General features: G+C 39.2%; 1 protein-coding gene across 3 annotated transcripts in view; it reads right to left on the bottom strand.

Annotated features, from left to right (window-relative positions):
• Window positions 1-23,981, bottom strand: part of PSD3 (pleckstrin and Sec7 domain containing 3) — a 248,184-nt gene that overhangs the window by 85,110 nt on the left and 139,093 nt on the right. The window lies entirely within an intron of this gene.

Here is a 23,981-nt window from a genome sequence, read left to right on the forward strand (position 1 = left end):
AAATTATTTTCTAAACAGCTTAGGAGAGGTGAGCTGGGGGGGGGGGGGATGATCCTGAGGATTTTCCATTCTATACTTTATTAGAAGGACAGGCAAGGAGTTTTTTTTCCCTCCCCTGGAAATAAGCACGGAGGAGGAATTGTGTAGCACAGCAGCAAACTGAGCAAGCTAACAATTGGGAAGCCACCAGTTCACAATAATTTGTCATAATTGTCTTTTTTAAGTGTAATTGTTTTGTTTGTTAATATTAATCCTAAGTGCTTCATTTTTTTTGTAGTTTGGAGTTTAGTAGTTTCTTCTAATTTCCTAATTTGTCGTATACTCATGTTTTTTGTCATTAACATTGTTTTCTGTTTATTTATTTTTAGACCTGCAAATTCCCCAAAATTTTCAATTTCTTTGATTAGCTCTGGGCCAGAGCACCTGGTTGGTTCTTCTAAAAAGAACACCATGTCATCCGCATATGCCTGTAATTTATATTCTTCTTTTTTAATTTTAATTCCTTGTATATTTTTATTATTTCTTATTTTATTTAGTAGTAGTTCCTATGTCAGTATAAATAATAAGGGTGACATTGGGCAGCCTTGGCGGACTCCTTTTTCTATCAAAATTGGTTTTGTAGTGTCTCCGTTTATTATTGCTCTGGCCTTTTGGGTGGTATATATATTTTTGATAATGTTTTCAAATCTGTTACCTAATTTTAATTCTCTAATTAACTCATTTAAGTATTGCCAATTAACATTATCAAATGCCTTCTGGGCATCCAGGAAGACAAGAGCTATTTGTTTTCCTGGATGGGCTTCACCATATTCTAAGACGTCTAAAACTGTCCTGGTGCAGTTGAAAATTTGTCTGGAGGGTAGAAAACCATTTTGGTCTGTGTTGATGATTTTATTTAATATTTCTTTTATTCTGTCTGCCAAGATTACCATAAAGATCTTATAATCCGCGTTGAGCAGAGAAATTGGTCTGTAGTTTTTTATTTTCTGTTTGTCTAACCCCTCCTTTGGTATCATAGTTATGTATGATTCTCTCCAGGATTCTGGAATTTTGGCTTGTTCTAATATTTCATTGTATGTCTCAGTAATATGGGTTCAAATAGATCTTTATTTCCTTTATAGAATTCCCCCGGGAGTCCATCCGGCCCTGGGGTTTTATTGTTTTTTTGTTTTTTTTAATGCTAATTGAATTTCTTGTAAAGTAATTTTTTCAAAATGATTGTTTTACCTCCTTTGTATGGATTAACAAGAAATAACAGCCTTCCTCAACCAGATGCATATTTCAGACATAATTTCCATTTTGGCATGCTGCATGAGAATTACGAGAGCTGCCTTCCCACGTAGTAGGGGGACCCCATCCTGGCATCATTGTGCTGAATACTAAAGTCCTACTGCTCTCATTGGGATTTGCTCTCAGGTCACCTTGCACAAAACAGTGGATTTGGTGTTTGTAGCAGATTCTTAATGTTCTAGCTTTGAGGTGAGGTGACAAGTTATTAAGGTAGATACATACATACATACGTATGTATCAATCACATGTGTGAAAGAAAATATATGCCTTCATCCATCCATCCATCCCACTTAGGGGAGGAAGTTTATGCAAAGTACAGAAAAAGAGTAGATAGTAGTAAGCAAAATTAAAATTAAACTAAAGTAGAAATTAAGAGAAAAGAAAAAAAAAGGGATTCTAGCAAAGTTAATTTACTCTCTCTCTCTCTACCTTTATGCTATTTCAAAGTTTGATTTGCAAGGATGAATAAATTTTGCGAAAAGATATTAATTAGGCTGGTTCTCATTTCTTTAGCTTCATTAGCTGAGTCATCAGGTCGTTCTCACACATGCCACGTATACAAAACGCACAAAATCCAACAGCATTTCATCTCAAAAGTTGCATCCTTGGCAGCCAACAACTCTTGTTCTCAAAGTTAACTTCAGAGAATAAGGCAGGGTCGGGTGGAGGGGAAGCCCTGTCAATTCTGTCATCCAATCAGCAGTCAGTGACAAAGCTGCGAGGTGCAGGTGCACGCTGCCTCTACAACTCTGGTTCTCTTTTGCCAGTGGCGGCAAATTCCTGCACGAGAGGAGAAGTGAATTTGATCGAGAGCTCTTCCATCAAAGGGATGGGTGATGTTTATCTGAAGGTTCTCATGTCCGCCTCTCCTCAATCATTCCTAGTTCCTAGAGACCCAGAACATAGCAGATTGCATGTAACCATAGCAACCAAAGCTCAGATGAGAACCGTCTCTACTACGCCCTGCCTGCGCACAGAAGGAGAGTCAGCTGGCAGCACTGGTTGAGATAGGTAAAGGAAGAAAGTTACTCTGCAGGAATACAGTCCCCGCAACCAGGAAGGACAGGTGCTCGGAGATGCCCTTCACTGCCTCAGTGGGTTCCTGTTAAGACTAATTGCCAAATCAATGGATTTGTTTGTATCTTCTGCGAAGGCTCTTGGTATGTTTTCTTCTTTCTCTCTCTTCCTCTTTTGGTTAGTGCGCACTAACAGATTCATTAAAATTATGTTGATTTTGAGTTCTTCCAGATTCAGCCCACCTTGCCTGGCTTTTTAGAAGCTCAAATGTAGGAGGGAAAGAGATGGGAATGATATTTTCATCCCAGTGCTATGCAACAGTCATCTATTATCCAAAAGCTTCTTTCCAGACAAGTAGGTTTTGCTACGTACATTTATCTGTGTATATGTGTGTCGTGTTTTAGCTTCCAGTCCCCTAATCATTTACTATCTCTGGGACCGCCTTCTGCCGCACGAATCCCAGCGACCAATTAGGTCCCACAGAGTGGGCCTTCTCCGGGTCCCGTCAACTAAACAATGTCGTTTGGCGGGACCCAGGGGAAGAGCCTTCTCTGTGGCGGCCCCGGCAATCTGGAACCAACTCCCCCCAGAGATCAGAATATCCCCCACCCTTCTTGCCTTTCATAAGCTTCTTAAAACCCACCTTTGTCGTCAGGTATGGGGGAATTAAGATATTCTTTCCCCCTAGGCTTCTACAATTTATGTATGGTACGTTTGTATGTATGATTGGTTTTAAAATAAGGGTTTTTAGCTTCTTTAGTATTGGATTGTCGTATGTTGTTTTTTACCACTGTTGTTAGCCGCCCTGAGTCTGCGGAGAGGAGCGGCATACAAATCCAATAAAATGAAATGAAATGAAATGTTGCTCTTCTCTGCACTCTTTCTAGAGTCTCAGCATCCTTTTTACATCCTGGACCAAAATTGAATGCAGTATTCCAAGTGTGGCCTTACTAATGCCTTGGTATGGCCAAACCTGGAATGTTGCATTCGGTTTTGGTCTCCATGATGTAAAAAGGATGTTGAGACTCTAGAAAAAGTGCAGAGAAGAGCAACAAAGATGATGATGGGGCTGGAGGCTAAAACATATGAAGAACGGTTGCAGGAACTGGGTGTGTCTAGTTTAATGAAAAGGACTAGGGGAGACATGATAGCAGTGTTCCAATATCTCAAGGGTTGCCACAAAGAAGAGGGAGGCAAACTACCAAAGCACCTGAGGACATAACAAGAAGCAATGGGTAAAAATTAAACAAGGAGAGAAGCAACTTAGAACTAAGGAGGAATTTCCTGACAGAATGATTAATCAGTGGAACAGCTTGCCTCCAGAAGTGACTGCTCCAACACTGGAACTGTTTGAGAAGACATTGGATAACGATCTGTCTGAAGTGGTGTGGGGTTTCCTGCCTAAGCAGGGGATTGGACTAGAAGACCTCCAAAGTCCCTTCCAACTCTGTTGTTGTTGTTATGTGATGACACACAGATAAGAATGAGAATTAACCTCTGGAATATTAAAACAGGCACCTTTATATAGCATAAACATTTAGTTAAATTTGAAACAATCTCTATAGATATCTAAGACTATTAATTGAATAGAATAAATGGGGGGCTATGCAAATAGGAATAGCACTTAAACTTATATAACACTTCACAGTGTTTTACAGTACTGTACTTTGTAAAGCAGTTTACAGAGTCAACATGTTGCCCCCAGCAAACTGGGTCCTCATTTTACTGACCTTGGAAGGATGGAAGGTTGAATCAATGTTGAGCCGGTGAGATTCGAACTACTGACAGTCGGCAGAATTAGCCTGCAGTACTGCATTCTAATCACTAGTCCACCACAGCTCTTATGAGATAAATGAGATGCAATGGTTAAGAAGCTCTATTAGAAGTATGAAGGCCCTTAGGCATGAGAGCCAGGTGGGTAGACTTGGGCCAGTCATTCTTTCTTGCTCCAAAACAGCATTAAGTTCTAGAAGAAGTCAGCTGAAGGACAAACCCATTGTTTCATTGTGCACTGATTGCCCTGCTGCATTAATTAGGCAAGGATACTGGTAGCATGGTATAGTGATTAAGTTGCTAGTCTAAGATAAGGAGACACTGATATTAGGCTTCTTTTAGCATGTTTTCTCAACACCAGGCTTGTAAGTCTAAAAGCATACATCTCCCAACTGGTACTGAACCAGTATGTTAGATTAGTCCTTGAATTATTCTGTAATGAGTGGATTTGAGCTGAAAATAAGGAAAAGAAGAATGAAGACTAAGTACAAAGTTGGTTTTCAGTGTTTTACTATGTGGACAGGAATATTTTTAGCATACCAACAATAGTTTCCATATTTTTCTTTGTGAGTCAAAAATGAAAATATAAGCTTATCTGTTGTGGTTAGCTCTGGCCCTGCTCCTGCCCCAAGGACTGTGGATGTGGGGGAGACATCCACATGCTGCAGGCCTGTTTTGCCCCTGGTGGAATCTGTTGATGAAGGCTCCTATGACCAAGAAGACATGAGTGACAGGGAGGAGGAGAGTGTGACAGACAGCTCAGAAGGAGATCAATTATCTAGCTCCTCCTTGGATTCAGAACAAGAGTTAATGATACAGCCAAGCATGAGGAGAGAGATACATAGGCAACAACAACTGAGAGATTATTATCAAAGAAAATGAGGCCACCTGTGGTTGGGTGGGCTGTGGTAATTAATGAGGCTGCTATAAATAGCAGCCTGTGGGTTTGGCCATTGTGGAGGATTATCTGATCATTGTGTTTCGTGACTGCTTTACTGACTTTGACTTTTTGTGTGCTGATTTTCCCCCGCTTTGAAACTAAACCAGAGCAAAGTGTGTTTCACTTTGTGAAAGAAGGACTGTGAATTACCTCACAGCTTCAAGCTAAGTATCACAGAACTGATAAGGGACTTGTACAAATTACCAGTTTGTTTGGAGACGAGGGCGCTTTGCTATACCAAAAGAGGGCTTGGTTTAAGTGAATTTTCATTATAAAGAACATTGTTTTGAATTTTCAAACGTGTGTGTGTCTGAAATGTGTACCTGTGAATTTTTGGCAGGATTCTACCAGAGAGCCCGACAGAACATTTATCAGTGTTAAATTCACATATCCTCTGGATGAGTTATTGTACTCACATTCATATTCCAAAAATAAATTATCACATAAACCAAAATTATTGGGTTCGTATAATACACCAACCCCAAATCAAGCAAACTAAAAAATGGTTGATTTAAAATGAAATACATTTGTTGAATTCTGAAATCTCATTCAAAAGATTTTATCAGCATTCATTTCAGCCAGGAAATCAGTGCAATGCTAAATGCTAAAGTTTACTTTCTCCAAATCTCCAATCTCCAATCCCAAATTGGTTGGGATTACAACAACAATCAGCTATGCTGGATGAGAATTCTACAAGTTGCAATCCTAATACAGATGGTGGGCAACTTTCTTTGAAATGATGTTTTAAGATATGATTAAGTTGCTTAAAATGCAGATATAGAAATAGAATTAGATATTTGATTTTCAATAAATCAGTGGTGTTTCTAAGATGAAAGCGAAAGAATTCTATGCTTTAGAAAGGGGAAGAAAGAGAATTTATGGAGCTCAGAGATTTAAATGCACAAAAAGAAATACACTTCTCATTTAGATGAAAAATAAATCTTTTGGAAAACAAGCTGTTTCTTCGAGACCTAAACTGAAAGGTCAACTAAAGCTTCTTTGCAGACTCACCAGCTAATCAATTAAACTACTGCTTTTGCCAGTGTTCAGAAGATTCATTGCAACTTTGCCTGACCTGACAAAACAATAAATAAATAAGGAGGGATCCTCGGTGCTCTCTGAGCTTCGTTATTTCCTTGCAGATGTGTTTTTCTAGTGTTTTGAGAATTGCTTGATCTAGAATAGTCAAGTCATCTTCTTTGCTCTCTATACCTTCGGTACCACTTCTTTAATCAGGAGCTGGATTGAGGCATCATTATTTGATATTGTCTCTTTAATTTCACAAAATACGAACAGATGAAACTATGATTACATATGTTCGTATGTTGTGAAATTAAAGCGTCAGTGTCAAATAATGATTTATTATTTATTTATTTATTATTTAGATTTGTATGCCGCCCCTCTCCGCAAACTCGGGGCAGCTCACAACAAAAAATATAAACAATCGTACAAAATCCAAATAAATTCAATAAATTTAAGTATTTAAAATAGTTTTAAAAAGAACCCCACTATATTAACAAGCACACACACAAACATACCATACATAAATGATGATGCCTCAATCCAGCTCTTGATAAAAGAAGTGATGCCCAAGATATAGAGAGCAAAGAAGATGACTTTAACAGAAACATGCAGAAACCTAGGCAAAAAAATTACCTAGGCAAAAGGGGCTGAAGCATTTTTAAGGTCCAGAATCATGAGATAACTACCGGAAGTGTTCTGAAGCAGACACCAGCCTGTCATTGGGCTATAAGAAGAAAGGAGAAGTACACCGCTATCAAACTTTCAAGATTCTTTTATTATAATCAATTTCAACAGAAGTAATTTTAGCCTTCTGTGGAGTTGATTTCTTAATCTGCTCTATCTAGTGAAGCTGACTCAAGAGGGCACTTTTTCTTATGCACTTGAATACAGTGGCTCTGCGTGTGTGTCTTCTATTATTAAAACCTCCAAGTGCAAGGCCTGATAAGTACAGAGCAAAGTTTTTCTTCTTGTACAGAAATAAATTTATTTATTTATTTTATTTTATTTTATTATTTTATTATTTTATTTTATTTTATCCAGTACATATTGGTAGTATACAAAGATATAGCAACATTTATATACATGATATTGGTACAAATAATAGAGAAACATTAGGACAGGGACGGTAGGCACGTGGTGCACTTATGCACGCCCCTAATGAACATGCTTTCAGAATTTCTTTTTCACTCCCAATTTGTTGTGTCAAACTCAAGGGGCATCGGTCTTTCAATTGCACTGTTTCTTTGGCAACTTCTACATTTGTGAACCTAGCTCCCAATTCCTCAGCCAACAAGACTAGATGAGGAATTTTAAGACTTGAGGTCCACACATTTTAAAGTTACTGTTTTGTAGCAATCCACAGGCTGCAACAATTCAAATAACCCAAGAGAACTATTCTTGCTGCTGATAGTGGACAGCCAGAATTTTTAAGCCTACACCTCAAAGTCTACCCTTTTCTTCACTAGACAACCTACTAATTCTAAAATATATAATGCATGTTTCACCTCTGCAGGGCCAGAGGTTTTTGGGGGTTTTTTTGCTTTCTTGCTCCTTGGCAAAATCTTCATTACTATTGTTTAGATCCCTCTTATTCCATCCTTCGCATCTTCCACTTTGCTATCTAATTTAGCTCTTCCAAGTTTATCCCTATCTTCCAAGATCAGCAGGGTTTTTTTAAATTAAGAAACGCTGGAATTTCAAATCTACTTTTGTATCTTTGGGCTTTCATATGCTTTGGGTTCACTATTCCTATTTCATACAAATAAATATAGATTTTGAGGAGAAAAATACTGTATACCCAGACATAAAAAGGTGGACTTAAAACCTAATAATAAATTCCTTGCTGAATTCATATTTCCAGAATAAAATGAGACTACAGCCCAATTGGGCACCTACCCTCAAAACGTCGCTACAGAGCACTGCACACCAAGACAACTAGACACAAGAACAGTTTTTTCCCGAACGCCATCACTCTACTAAACAAATAATTCCCTCAACACTGTCAGACTTTCTACTAAATCTGCACTTCTATTCTACTAGTTTTTCTCATCATTCCTATCACCCATTTCCTCCCATGTTGACTGTATGACTGTAACTTGTTGCTTATATCCTAAGATTTTTATTAATATTGCTTCTTCATTGCTTATTTGACCCCTATGACAATCATTAAGTGTTGTACCACATGATTCTTGACAAATGTATATTTTATTTTATGTACGTTGAGAGCATATGCACCAAGACAAATTCCTTGTGTGTCCAATCACACTTGGCCAATAAAAATTCTATTCTATTCTATTCTACCAGAGGTGGGTTCCTCCCTGTTTGGACAGGTTCACCCAAACTGATAGCAACCCACTGGTGACATCATGATGATGTCATGGAACCGGTTTAGTTGGTGCAAGTCTATGGGCACCGCCATCTTTTTTTTTAAATGTTTTTTTGTTATTATTTTTTTCTTCTGAGCATGTGCAGAAGCTGAGTTCCCGGCACTGTGCATCAGGTTGCCATCTTGTTTTCAGCTTTTAAAAAATGTTTAAAGTCTTTTTCAAATTTTTCAGCACCGTGAATGTGAATGTGTGTGAAGCATTTGCGCCCATGAGGCGCATCCACATGGCACGGAAGGAGCGAACTGGCAGTGAGGTAAATTAGAACCCGTGGCATACACAAGCTAAATATTTCTATGGAATCCTTGGGATTATAAAAGATTTTTGCTACACTGGGGTTCTATACCTATTTCTATAAAATGTATTCTATATTTGAATGTCTATAATGTTCCATCACTGGAAATTTTCCTAGTCGAAAAAAACTTTCAGGCTATATTCTAATTGCCCACCACCACCACCAAGGACCTCACTGTGACAGCTGTTAACAAAAAAGTGTTTTATTTCAACCAGCATATCTATCTATAGTTATATGGAAAGGCCAGATGTAATCTTTTTCCTACTGTTTACAAGGACACAAGGGATAATTTTTTCCATTTACAGTGGAAACAAACTATTTTGAGATTTGAAGCTAATTATTGATGATGCTGTTCCTCTGGGTTTAGTGATAATTTCTTAAAATATCAATGGCTAAACCACATCATCAAATCTTGTACACTGTAAAAGCATGATCCAGTGCATGAAGATAGAAGTTAGGAATACCAATATTTAGACACAGCTTTAGGTATTGGAGACTAGAAACAAAAAAAATATGAGCATCAAGTGCTCATATTTGATTATCAAACTAAATGTGCTTCCTAAAAATGCATTGAGAACCACCTCTGAATAACTCATAGAGCTTAAAACAAACAACACAAGGTAAACTTTTCATGAGATACAATAAAAGTTCTCCTGGAATCATATCCTACTTGCTGGCAGCTTTTAAAGGCTCAACCTCCCACTGGTAACTTGATCAGCTATCAACCACACAGGAGTTATTCTATCTTTATTGATGCATAGACTGCTTGGAGAACTGTTTTAAATGAAAGGGCACGTTGGGTTTAAGAAAGTCTGTACTGGTAGTCAAGAACCTAAGGTTCTTCTATCAGCATCAAACCGAGTTAAAATTTGGCTAGTCAATATTTTCTCTTACTCACAACCAGTTGTTTATAGTCACATTGGAGATTGGTATCTTGATTTTTGCAGAAACTGGTATCTTAATCATCTATCACCTTTTTATTACTATTATTATTATTATTATTATTATTATTATTATTATTATTATTATTTATTGGATTTATATGCCACCACTCTCCCAAGACTCAGGGCGACTAACAGCAATCATAAAACAATACTAAAAACAATTAAAAACCCATTAATATAAAAAACCAAACATACATACATACCATGCATAAAATTGTAAATGCCTAGGGGGAAAGGGAATCTCAATTCCCCCATGCCTGGTGGCAGAGATGGGTTTTAAGTAGATTATGAAAGGCAAGGAGGGTGGGGGCAATTCTAACCTCTGGGGGGAGTTGATTCCAGAGGGCCGGGGCCGGCACAGAGAAGGCTTTTCCCCTGGGTCCCGCCAAGCGGCATTGCTTAGTTGACGGGACCCGGAGAAGACCCACTCTGTGGGACCTAACTGGTCGCTGGGATTCGTGCGGCAGAAGGCGGTCTCTGAGGTAATCTGGTCCGGTGCCATGAAGGGCTTTATAGGTCATAACCAACACTTTGAATTGTGACCGGAAACTGATCGGCAACCAATGCAGACTGCGGAGTGTTGGTGTAACATGGGCATATTAGGGAAAGCCCATGGGAAAGCCCATTTTTACAGTAGGACAAGGACCCTGAGGGCCAGATTTTCCCATGAGGAGAGTGTCCTTTTGCAAATACAGGGGCATGAATGTTGTGCTCAGTCTCTGACAGCTTGTAACCAGGCTGCCTTTTAACTGACAGGGAAGGAATGCATTCTGACTAAAATATCAACTTTTTTTCTGAGAAAGCAGGGGGTCAGTCAATCTTCTCTCCATCTGTACCAATGGTCTCTATTTTAGTGGGCATTTTCAATTCCTATTTTCCATTTCATATACCTAATAGTGCTTATTTACTATTCCTTTAACCATTAAGATGATTCACATCCTGACAACGGGTTCAATTTCCCACTCTGAATTGTCTATCAAGGGTAATGGCTAATTGACTCTAGACGAACTAGATGTCATGAGATAAATATTGCTTTAGTCCCTGATTGCTATAATTACTCGTTGCATCATCTACTCAAATCTTCATAATGCCTACTATAATTTACAACCTCTGCTTTAATAGGGGGCATTAGGAGAGATAAGAGATAGTTTGTATTCAAGGCAGAAGTCAAAGGATCTCGAGGTTGACCCATCCTTCTGAGGTCAGTAACATGAGGATCCAGATTGTTTGGAGGCAATATGCTGACATTTGTAAACCACTTAGTGCTGCAAAGAACAACAACAACAACAACAACAACAACAACAATAATAATAATAATAATAATAATGATAATAATTCATTTCATTTTATTGGATTTGTATGCCGCCCCTCTCCGTAGACTCGGGGCGGCTAACAACAGTAATAAAAACAACGTGCGACAATCCAATACTAAAGAAGCTAAAAACCCTTATTTTAAAAACCAATCATATATACAAACGTACCATACATAAATTGTGGAAGCCGAGGGGGAAAGAATATCTTAATTCCCCCATGCCTGACCACAAAGGTGGGTTTTAAGAAGCTTGCGAAAGACAAGAAGGGTGGGGGCTATTCTAATCTCTGGGGGGAGTTGGTTCCAGAGGGTCGGGGCCACCACAGAGAAGGCTCTTCCCCTGGGTCCCGCCAAACGACATTGTTTAGTTGACGGGACCCGGAGAAGGCCAACTCTGTGGGACCTAATTGGTCGCTGGGATTCGTGCGGCAGAAGGCGGTCCCAGAGATATAATATAATAATAATAATAATAATAATAACAACAATAACAAAAATAATTTATTAGATTTGTATGCCGCCCCTCTCCGAAGACTCGGGGCAGCATACATTAGTCTATGGAGTGGTATATACATCTATTGCTGTTATGGAAAGACCATAAAAGTTTCTTGAGGCCTTTACCAATCAGATTTATTACATTCTTTAAAAAAAAATTCAATTTTTTTTTCACCAAATTTACACACACACCCATACATATGCCATATTATCAAAACATCCATATTTATACATTTATATGCAAACTATCATAAACATGGGAGGTAAAAATATGAAAGGAGCAAATTAATTTTCTCCTTTTATATTTTTATCTCCCATCTGCTTTCCTTCTATATTACCTACTACTCTCTTCCCTCTACCTTCTTTCTCCCACTCTACTTCATTCCTACTTCCTACTGCTCTCTACCCTCTTCTTTTCTACTTCCTTTTCCTCCCTCTTATCCTTCCCTGAGTACATCTAAGCTTGATCCATTTTATAGTTAGCAGACAAGCATTTCAAAAATCCTGACTTCATTCCAACATTGGAGCTATTCTTAAACTTATATCTTTATTTTATCCATATTTATATATACCCTAATATATTATTCTAGTTACTATTTAATGCTGCCTCCTTCCTCCAATTTTGTCACCTGAGTCTACCACCTTTAATTTTCAACTTTCTTCCAAATTAATCGCTATAGCTTATCTTCCAGACATTTTCATTATCTCTTTTACCTATTAATTTTAGGCATAATCCCCCCCTCTCCTCAATTTATATCTTTATTCATTAGTCTTTTTTAAAAAATTATGTCATTCCTAAATACTCTAAATTTCTAATTTCTATTCCTTTCTCCCTTTAAATTTTAACTAATTCTCCAGATTTAAACAAATTCTAGCCTTATCACTACATTTCCATCCATTGGTCAATAGCATTCTAGGACTCCCATAACACAAAATCCAATTCATAGATTATATATGTAGAAGTTTGCTACTGCTTGGTTCCTGGTTGTTTTTGCCTTTCCAGACTAACCTACAAGCTCCTAGGCTGAGCTTTTTAGACCAAAATAAACCAAGTGCTGCTACCTACTGAGGCACTTTATTTTCTCATTGTTTATAATGTTTGTACATCATTTTGGAAGGACAGTTATTCTAAAAGGATATAAATAATTAAATAGATTTGCTTTTAATTAATTATGAATTAGTTTATAATTAAGCCAACATCTTTCAATTCTACTGTTAGCATATGCAGTCAAAGAAGTTTATAATGCAAACCAGATAGTTTAAGCTAAATGACACAAAAACTTCTGATAAGCACTTAGTTGATATACAAAAAATACAAACAATTCATTATTTTCTTTGGTTTGAAATAATTCAATGGTAGTTGGTACATACAGGCTTATTTACTCATTATGTTTTTCAACTTAAGAATTGATTATGTTTCCTTCATAGAAAATAAAAGTCCAAAATAGGACTCTGTTCTAAAATTTTTGAAAGGGGGGATGTTATTAAATAATCTCAAGGGCCTATCAAGACCAGTATTTGTGTAGATTGCAATCATTCTGAGAAGGATATCAACAGAAACCAATAACCATGCCTTTAAACACAAAATGTCTATTTAGCTAGCTAAATCTCTTTTCCAGGATAATACCTACTTCTCTTTTAAAAATATCCACATTAGTGCTATCAAAACATCCTATGTGAATGAATTCCAAAAGCAATGTATTATGTGGAACATATTTTTGTCTCCCCAGAAACTACTGTTAATGTATGCATTGGAATGAAAACTTACAACAGATATTCACATCATAGTTAAGACAAAATCTGGCTTATCCAAAGGTAAAACCAATAACACTTGTCCCTTTGCAGCATGGTGACAAAGTATTACATTATGGATTGCTTTAAGTCTGTTAAATAAAGCCATTTACAGATTCATTCCCAGCTGGAAGCAACTGTTACAACTGAATTCACTTAAGAGCTTCCTTAAAGCAAACCATGGATGGGTGATTTGCAGCCAAGCAAATCAGAAAAGTTGCTATTGGGTGCATTTGCAGATCAATAAAATTTTGTTCTGGCTTTGTTATTATCACCTTCTCTGCTTCACTAAATCACTCTCTTGCCTTCTCACCAACAGTTTAACTTCTACTTACATGTACATTGTCCAAGTACTTTCTTGGGATAATGCCAGAATCATGACAATTATGTTTCTTAAAGCAAGATCACCAGAATTGCTCACAGAATCCCACATGTAACCACATAATGGATTAAAATCATGGCATTTTAAATAAATACAAACCCATGGATTTTGTCCATGTAAAATAAATAATTTAAAGTTAGTGCATCCTTACTTTATTAATAACCTTTTTATGTTTATATATATCCACACAAGATCTGGATTTAGTCTTATAAAAACATTATTACATTTCTGCTTCAACCAAAGGTGACTGAATCCCATAATGACCAATTAAATTCCTATGGAAAATCCATTAGCAGGAAGCCTGAAATGTGACAGAAAAGCCATTATTTTACTGATTTTCTTGTCTTTTTTTTTTTGTAATTGATATTCAGAAGGATTTACTCAGCTATTAGAATATAATAGCCACTAATCTAGTTCCCTCCTCCCATGAATTTGTCTAACTTCAAAACTAACCTAGTTTGTAATTGGCATTACACGTGGTGGCAGCAAGTTTCGTAGTTGTAAATAAATGATGTACAAATAATAGATTTTTTTAAATGTGTGCTGATCTTCATGCTATTCATTTTCAAGTGCTTCTCAAAAGAGCAAATTCTTGAAAAAATACAAATATGAATCTATCAAGCTTACTTTGGAATCACCCACACTGAGCCGAAGGCTCAGTTTTTAACAGGATAGAAAATTCTTGTTTTGAAAGCTAAATTACAAAACGTACAAATAGACTGAGGCCTTTCAAGGCATGACATGTTTCAAAAGAAAAAAGATGCCAACATTAAAACAATGGGCATCAACCAAAGGTGTCATATAAATGACATAAGTGTTCGGAAACTTCAGATCGTTCGAGAGCAATCATGGGCTTTCCCAAATATGCCAATGTTACACCAACACTCCGCAGTCTGCATTGGTTGAAGATCAGGTTTCCGGTCACAATTCAAAGTGTTGGTTATGACCTATAAAGCCCTTCATGGCACCGGACCAGATTATCTCAGAGACCGCCTTCTGCTGCACGAATCCCAGCGACCAGTTAGGTCCCACAGAGTGGGTCTTCTCCAGGTCCCCGTCAACTAAACAATGTTGTTTGGCAGGACCCAGGGGAAGAGCCTTCTCTGTGGCGGCCCTGGCCCTTTGGAACCAACTCCCCCCAGAGATTAGAATTGCCCCCACCCTCCTTGCCTTTCGTAATCTTCTTAAAACCCACCTCTGCCGTCAGGCATGGGGGAACTGAGATATTCTTTCCCCCTGGGCCTCTACAGTTTATGCATGGTATGTCTGTATGTATGTCTGGTTTTTATAATAAGGGTTTTTTAGTTGTTTTATTATTGGATTGCTACATGCTACATGCTGTTTTTTATCACTGTTGTTAGCCCCTCCCCCAGTCTGCGGAGAGGGGCAGCATACAAATCCAATCAATCAATCAATCAATAATCCATTAAACATGCCCTTTTTTGGATCCAAAAGCATGCATAGATTGTGAACAGGAATTGATGGATTAAAATAATAATAATATTGTAAAGAACAATTCAGTTCAGTTTAATCTGCTTTATATATTGTTAAATCTATTCAAATATTTCGACATTAAGTCAAAATAACCCTTATTCCATATCCATTTAAATGCATGGGATAAAACCAGTGAAGGGCTACCAAAATTTTTACTACCACATTGTGGGCATGGTTTATGAAGGACGCCCTGCATTTTCTTTCAACATCTTCCAGTGTAAATTGGGTGCTCTGGGGTGGAGCTCCATTTTCGCTACCCCACTGCATCCCCCCCATCTGGGCAGTAGCCCACCCCTGGATATAACCCTACCATATACATTTCCCTCTGAAATATGAAATAGGAAGGTAAAAGGGTTTCTCATATCATTATGGGTTTCCCATAACCCTAGGGAGAGGCACTTACTGAGATGAACATATCTTTAACCTTGCAGGGTTAAAGATACTGACATGGCTCTGTGTAAGCCACACTCCAGGTCTTGTCTATACTATGAAAGTCTCCCAAGCCATTTGTATAAATTAGGCTGAACTGGATATCTAAATTAGCTTAGATGAATGGAATCCTATACTCAAAGTTGTCAACTTATGGCAGCGGTCTAAAGATCAGCCCTTCATAGTTGAAAGAAATCTTAGATGCCCTTTGTGACATAGAGTTGGAGAAATTCTACCTATAGTTTCAGAAGAGCTCTCCTTTCTATGAAAACAAAAGAAGCAGAATCCATTACACAATCAAGTGACACACACACTGCAATACACTTTGCAGGCCAAATAATAGAGCTATACCAGTTCTAACCGTGAACACAGAAAATGATCATCACCGGGTTTATGAATTCCCCAAGGAAATACATTTCCTTGTTTTAAATCTAGTAATTTCTAGCTTAATACCGAAGACAATTTTATTTGAAATTAGAGAAACCATCTTGCTAATTTAGAATAGTCTATAACAGCGGTCCCCAAACTACAGCCCGTGGCCGGATGCGGCCTGCTGAGGTCTTTTAACCAGCCCACAGCAGCACACGAGATTTTACCGATCGATATAATAAGCTCCCGAATATCCTGTCCACTCACCCCGGTCAGCTGCTGAGCGAGGAGGAAGTGGAGAGGCGAGAGGCGGGAGGAAAGCGGGCCTGCAATTGGCCCCTTTCTTTGCCGCCTTTAGGGAGAGAAACTGCTGCTGCCCTATGGGAGAGTTAGAAAGAGAGTGAGTAAGAGAAAGAGAGAAGAGAGAAAGAAAGAAAAAAGAGAGAGGGACAGAGAGAAAAAAGAGAGAGAGAAAAGAGGGGGAGAGAGGGGAGAGAGAAAGAAGAGGGAGAGATGGAAAGAGAGAGAAAAATGAGAAAATGATGGAGGGAAAGAACGAGGGAGAGGAAAATGAAACAAGTCTGGAGGACAGAAGGAAAAGGGGGGACATGATCGAAACATTTAAATATATTAAAGGGTTAAATAAGGTTCAGGAGGGAAGTGTTTTTAATAGGAAAGTGAACACAAGGACAAGGGGACACAATCTGAAGTTAGTTGGGGGAAAGATCAAAAGCAACATGAGAAAATATTATTTTACTCAAAGAGTAGTAGATCCTTGGAACAAACTTCCAGCAGACGTGGTTGGTAAATCCACAGTAACTGAATTTAAACATGCCTGGGATAAACATATATCCATCCTAAGATAAAATACAGAAAATAGTATAAGAGCAGACTAGATGGACCATGAGGTCTTTTTCTGCCGTCAGACTTCTATGTTTCTATGTTTCTATGTAAATGAGAGAAAAGGAAGAGGGAAGAGGGAAGTGGAGAGGAAAGAGGGAGGGAAGGAAGGAAGGAGAAATGGAGGGAGTTTGTTGATTTAAGTTTAAATTTACTTGTTAATAAAGAAGTATAAATTACTTTATTACTTAATTATTAATTACTTAATTACTTATTACTTCTTTATTTTAAATATTGTATTTGCTTCCATTTTATTTTTTACTTTAAATAAGGTATGTGCAGTGTGCATAGGGATTTGTTTATAGGTTTTTTTTCTAATCCGGCCCTCCAACAGTCTGAGGGATACTGAACTGACCCCCTGTGTAAAAAGTTTGGGGACCCCTGGTCTATAATATTGGAAGGCTGCTAATCTGACTGATTTCTTTGACGGAAATGTTCTGTAACTACTATTCAAATGAAAAGAAAACTATTCTGGTTCCCCTCAAATAAAATATTTTTCCTCAGAAGATTTTAAGAGTTCATTGGAAAATATGAGAAATGAGAATATTTGGTGAATCAGGTTTAGGCCCATCTAGTCAGCAGTCTATTGAGGCTACTAGCCATCGACAAGCTTGTCTTCTAGAAATTTATCTACTTCCATTTCAAGCCAACTAAAGTAGTAGCACACATCTTGAGATAGCTGACTCGACATAATGATTACCTGCAGGTAACCCTTGATTTACGACTGGTCATTTAGTGAATATTGGACTCCCTTCCCAAAAACTACTTATGACCTGGTTTTGAAGTTTCGATCCCCCCCCAAGTACGGTAATAATGTAACCATTATTTTGGGCCCTCAGAACTAACCTTTAGAGTTGTTGCATACTGTGTAGATTATTTCTCTGAACTACCAACATTCTACACTGATTCTTTCTTGCTTGATACTGATAGCTCAATCCACAACATTTCATAAATGAAAGATGGATTAGTAGCTTTAAAGCTGATTACTTTACATTTCCAGACACTGAACTGCACCTGCCCTTTAGTGGTGTAGGCAGATCCCTTTGGAATTGTTCCCAGCCCATTTCTGTCTTTGCCTTAAATAAATTTGAACCATCTGAAAATATTGCCATCTCACTATGCTTGAAACGGCCCTGGGTTGGGCCTAGAGGCAAAAAGGAACTGTGACGCTCCTTCAATATACCAGGGTGATCCGACAGAAATGTGTGTGTGTGAGAGTGAAAACCACTCACACATTAATCATGGCATCTCCAGAACCGTAAAGCCTACAAACTTGAAATTTGCCATGTATGTTCCTCTTGCCTTTTAGATGTTCATTAAGAAAGGATTTTTCAAAATGACCACCGAAGCATGAGTATTTCTTATATTATTATTAACAAGCTGTGATGTTAAGGAATTCTACCCCCCCCCCACACCTGAAAAGAAATCTGATCCAATGCAAAACATCAGCAGAGGAGTTTCAGTTTCATTTTTGCTTTCACAATAGCAAACACCTTTATTAGAGAACAGTTGAGCTAAGCCACGCACATACTCCTTCCTGTCTCCTTGCTTGTTGAGTTTCCAAACATCCCTCAACTTTCTCACACACTAACAGGATGCCAGCCAGATGAATACTAAGGGATGCTGGTAGGCAGGGACAGATTGTTTCCCCTTATTTTCCTCCTCAGTTCAGACGAATCTGTTCCTCCTACTGTAACACCAGTTTTAAAAAAAGAGGCCAAAAACACAGGAAAAGATTTACAGATGTGATTAGGAAAATACAAGTAAGGGAAGCTGCCTATTTCTTCCATGGCCAGTTCTATGTGGCATGTTCCAGAGTCAGAGCTTTTTAACAAACTATTGGACAACCATTTGTCTGGAATGGTATACGGCCATGATAGTAAACCTATGGCACTCGTGTTGCAAGTGGCACAGAAAACCATCTGTCCAGGCATGCCAACCATTGCCCGTGCTCTTCTGGGTTCCACCAGCTGGTCTTCGCGCAACTGGGAGTGCTGAAAACCGCAAAAGCAGGTCCCTGGTATGCAGCTGAGTTTCTGATTTTCAGCATGTGCATCGGTGCTGGCCAGGTGATGTTTGCACACACATGCACACCAAAAACTGGAAGACCAAGTGTGCCGGAAACCGGAAGCTCAGCTCTTCCTGTTTCCAGTGCTCCCATGCATGCAGGCCAGGGAATTGATCTTCTGGTTTCTGGTATTCCCCTGCATGCATGTGTACACTCCCGTTTTGGCACTTGCTGCCGAAAAGTTTTACCAACACTGGTATAGAGTTTCCTGTTTGAGCAGAAGGTTGGACTGGAAAACCTTCAAGGTCCCTTCCAATTCTGTTATTTTTCAATCTAAAATGCTTTCGGTACACTCTAATTGCAAATCTCAGCACTCCTATTGGTAAGGGATTCAGGGAATTACAACTCTGCATTTGAAGGATACCAGACTGGAAAAGACTGCATTACCCTTATTTCACCTGCAGTAAAATCAAAAACTAAACAGCTTAACTATTAATACAAGTCATAAAATAAACACACTGCATTGCATAAGGGAGGAGATCGTTCTATCCAACAGACCAACCACAGAGAAGAAACAATCCCTGAATCAAGAGACAATAAACCTAATCAGGTTACCACTGAAATTTTGCTCTATCCTTTCTGAATGAATGATAGCTCAATTGTATCAATATGGGGTTAATTGTGATATGACAGAGCCATCGTGGGGCTTCCCAGATTCGCCCAGGTATCTACAACACTCCGTGGCCTGCATTGGCTGCCAATCAATTTCCGGTCACAATTCAAAGTGTTTAAAGCCCTACATGGCATTGGACCAGAGTACCTCCGGAACCGCCTGCTACTGCACGAATCCCAGTGACCGATAAGGTCCCACAGAGTTGGCCTTCTCCGGGTCCCGTTGACTAAACAATGTCGTCTGGCGGGCCCCAGGGGAAGAGCCTTCTCTGTGGGGGGCCCGGCCCTCTGGAATCAACTCCCCCCGGAGATTAGAACTGCTCCCACCCTCCTTGTCTTCCGTAAACTACTCAAGACCCATCTATACCGCCAGGCACGGGGGATTTGAGACATCTTTCCCCCAGGCTCCTTATAATTTATGTTTGGTATGTATGTGTTGTCTGGTTTTAATATGATAGGGTTTTAGTTATTTCTTTTAATATTAGATTTGTGCCACTATAATATTGTTTTTATCATTGTTGTGAGCCGCCCCGAGTCTTTGGAGAGGGGTGGCATACAAATCTAATAAATTGAATTGAATTGAATTACACTAGCCAACAAAAGGCAACATCCAAATACCAAACAGTTATATCAATTGTTTTTGGTTTTCTTCTCCTAAAGCAGTGGTTCTCAACCTTTCTAATGCCGCAACCCTTAATACAGGTCCTCATGTTGTGGTGACCCCCAACCACAAGTCTAGCACCAATTCTCCCAACAGAGCTTTAAGCTGACTGGCAGGAAGGTCAGAGGGATACCCCCACTGTAAACGCTTGTTTGATTGGATTATAAAAATATGTTCCAAGGAGCCAGAATAGAAGCTTTAGTTCCTAACACCATGGGAAATCTGTCTTTTCCCATGGTCTTAGGTGACCCCTCTGAAACGGTCGTTTGACCCCCAAAGTGGTTCCGACCCCCAGATTGAGAACCACTGCCTTAAAGGAATGTTAGTTAGACAGGAGAGAGAAGAGGATTAAACATCTACCAGAAATCAATGGATGGATTATCAAAGAATATGTTTCAGAAATTTGTTTTCTTGCCAAATAAAAGTGAAAATTATATGTCACACAGGGACTAGAAGCGTGATGGCAAACCTATGGCACATGTGCCACAGGTGACATACAGAGCCACATCTGCAGGCATGAGAGCCATTGCTCTAGCTCAGCATCATTGCACATGTACTCACTGGCCTGCTGATTATCGACTAGCACAGAGGCTCTAGGTGGGCATTTTGGCTTCCAGAGGGCCTACGGGGGGAGGGCATTTTTGCCTTTCCCAGGTTCCAAGAAAGCCTCTGGAGGCTGCGGAGGGTGAAAAACGGGCCTACCAGGCCCACTGGAAATCGGAAATGAGAGTGGCGAAAAGGGATACATGTGTACACATGTGGAGGGTGGAGGATTGAATAGCACAGGCTTTTGGCACCCATGGAAAAAAAGGTTCGCCATCACTGGACTAGAATGTTTGAGTCATTATATTGAAAGGTTCCCAGTTCCAAAGCAAGATTTGCAATAATTAGGAATGCAAAATTTATCCCAATATTTAAAACACACACACACACAAAGATAAACAAACTTTTTAGAAAGCACACATAGATTTGACAGGAAGGGAATCAAAATTATATTGGCTCAAAATGTTATTTAAAACATTATGTGTTTAAATATTACTTGTACTAGTTGTACTTTCCAGAGATCTACATCGGGGCCTATTTCTCTGATTGTGTGCATGATGTCAAATTCAAGGCTCAATTTTGTGTCCTTCATAGTATGGGCCGAAAACAATGAGCTAATCAAGGAAGTGCCAATGACAAACCCACACTCCCACCAACACTTTCAGGGAAAGCTCCTGTATATAAACACAGAGCAAAGCCCACTCGCACTACCGGTGGGAAATGAATCATCTGCAAAGAAACAACCCAGCTCAGAGAGAACCAAGGACTTCATGCTGTGACTTAGTGAGCTGTCAGAAAGAGTCATCATAGAGACCCATGTTCACCGCCAGCTCTTCTGGGCTGCAGAGATAATGGCTTTGTCAAGTCATTTGAGTACTGGAGGGAAAAGGAATTAAAAAGAAGTCCCACAAGCGCTTTCACCTTGGAATTGCAATTTCCATGAATTGAGGGCTATTTATTCATCCACTCAGACTCATCCGTCTGGGGTAGTCATGTTATTCTATGTTACCTAAGAACCAGATTTGGGTGGCATTTTACTTCATGCTGTGCTTGAGCAAGGTTGGTATACAGTGTTCCCTCGATTTTCACGGCTTCGAACTTCGCGAATAGCCTATACAGTAATACCTCATAATACGAACTTAATTGGTGCAAGGAGGAGGTTCGTAAGACGAAAGGTTCGTAAGACGAAACATTGATTCCCATAGGAAACAATGTAAAGTCAATTAATCCGTGCAACCAAAAAAAATCCCTCAAAAAAACGGCTTTCGGCAACTGCTGGGAAGCCGTGCGGCTGTTTTAAAAGGTCGCAGCCGGCCTGGGGGGCTTCCCAGCACCCCCCGGGGGTGCTGGCAAGCCCCCCAGGCCGGCTGCGACCTTTTAAAACAGCCGCGCCGCTTCCCAGCTGTCTCCTGAAGCCGAACGCTAAAGCCGAACTTCCGCGTTCGGCTTCGGGAGACAGCTGGGAAGCGGCGCGGCTGTTTTAAAAGGTGACAGCCAGGCTGGGGGGCTTCCCAGCAACCTCCTGAACCGAACACGGGGTTCAGAAAAATTTTGCCTCTTCTTACGAACTTTGTTCGAGTTACGAACCGCCGTTCGGGAGGCTTCTGGGAAGCCCCGCCGCCCGGCTGTCACCTTTTAAAACAGCCGCGCGGCTTCCCAGCAGTCTCCGAACGCCAGTTCGTAACTCGAAAAAAGTTCGTAAGAAGAGGCAAAATTTTTCTGAACCCCGGGTTTGTATCACGAGTTGTTCGTAAGACGAGGAGTTCGTATCTTGAGGTACCACTGTACCATGGTTTTTAAAAAAATATTAATTAAAAAATACTTTGCGGGTTTTTTTCTATACCACGGTTTTTCCCGCCAGATGACATCATACGTCATCGCCAAACTAATAATTTTTGCAAATAAATAACAAAAAAATAATTATTGTTAATAAATTATTATGTTTATAAATATCAGTATCACTAAGTGTCTTATTCAATGGTGAGTAACAGTAATAATGGTGAGTAAATGGTTGTTAAGGGAATGGGAAATGGTAATTTAGGGGTTTAAAGTGTTAAGGGAAGGCTGTTGTGATACTGTTCATAGCTAAAAATGGTATACTGTATTTACTTCCGCATCTCTACTTCACGGAAATTCGACTTTCGCGGGCGGTTTTGGAACGCATCCCCCGTGGAAATCGAGGGAACACTGTACTTCACTCAGAAGATCTGGGAGAAGAGTAAAATAAGGCATGCGGAGTTACATAGTTTCTATTATGCACTTTCGTAGTTTGCAATTTGACAATTACCATCTCTGACAAATTTTAAGTGGCTTCTATTAAGTGGGTTTTATTTCATATCGGAGCAACATGAAACAGAAAATGACTTGCATGCCTCACCACTAGCTGAAATACTCTGAACAACAGAGGAATCAGATAAGTTTAAGATAGCTCCAGCTTTTTCCTTTCAGGGAATAATACTTTTTAAATGAGAGCAGATGTCTATGCCTCCCAGGTTTTCTGTTTCAGTGAAAAATGTCTAAAAATCTGCTTTCCACATATACTGCAGTAACGGCTGTCATAAGTATGAGAGGAAAACACTTCAGAACCATCATGGAAGGGACTTTGATGTAGCTCTAAAGGTATTTGGCATAGTTACGATGATAGAAATGGGCGATTCTTATAGCTTATGGAATTCTTCATCCTATCAAACGTGGAGACTACAACATATAAAGAACGATTGCAGGATTTTGCTTGGGGGGAGTGTGTGTGGACATGATAAGCCCTATTCCAATATTTGAAGGGCTGCCACAAAGAGGAGGGGGGCAACGTATTTTCCAAAGCACCAGAAGGCAGGACACGAAACAATGGATGGAAACTAATCATCCTAGACTACTGCTCATCTGTCTGGAACCCATACCACATCTCAGACATCAACACCCTTGAAAATGTCCAAAGATATTTAACCAGAAAAGCCCTTCACTCCTCCACTCGAAACAGAATATCTACGAAAATAGACTAACAATCCTGGGCCTAGAAAGCCTAGAATATTGCCCACAAGATCATATGCTGCAATGCCCTACCGGTCAATGACTACTTCAGCTTCAACCGCAACAACACAAGAGTACGCAACAGATTCAAATTTAATACGAACCGCTCCAAACTTGACTGTAAAAAATATGTTCTCTCACTTATCATATATATTCTCTTTCTTTCATATATCCTCTCCTCTAAGTTCACTTTTACCCTTATATATATTACTACATGTCTATTTTTCTTCCTATG

This window comes from Erythrolamprus reginae, chromosome 2 (assembly GCF_031021105.1).
Source record: "Erythrolamprus reginae isolate rEryReg1 chromosome 2, rEryReg1.hap1, whole genome shotgun sequence".
NCBI lineage: Eukaryota > Metazoa > Chordata > Lepidosauria > Squamata > Dipsadidae > Erythrolamprus > Erythrolamprus reginae.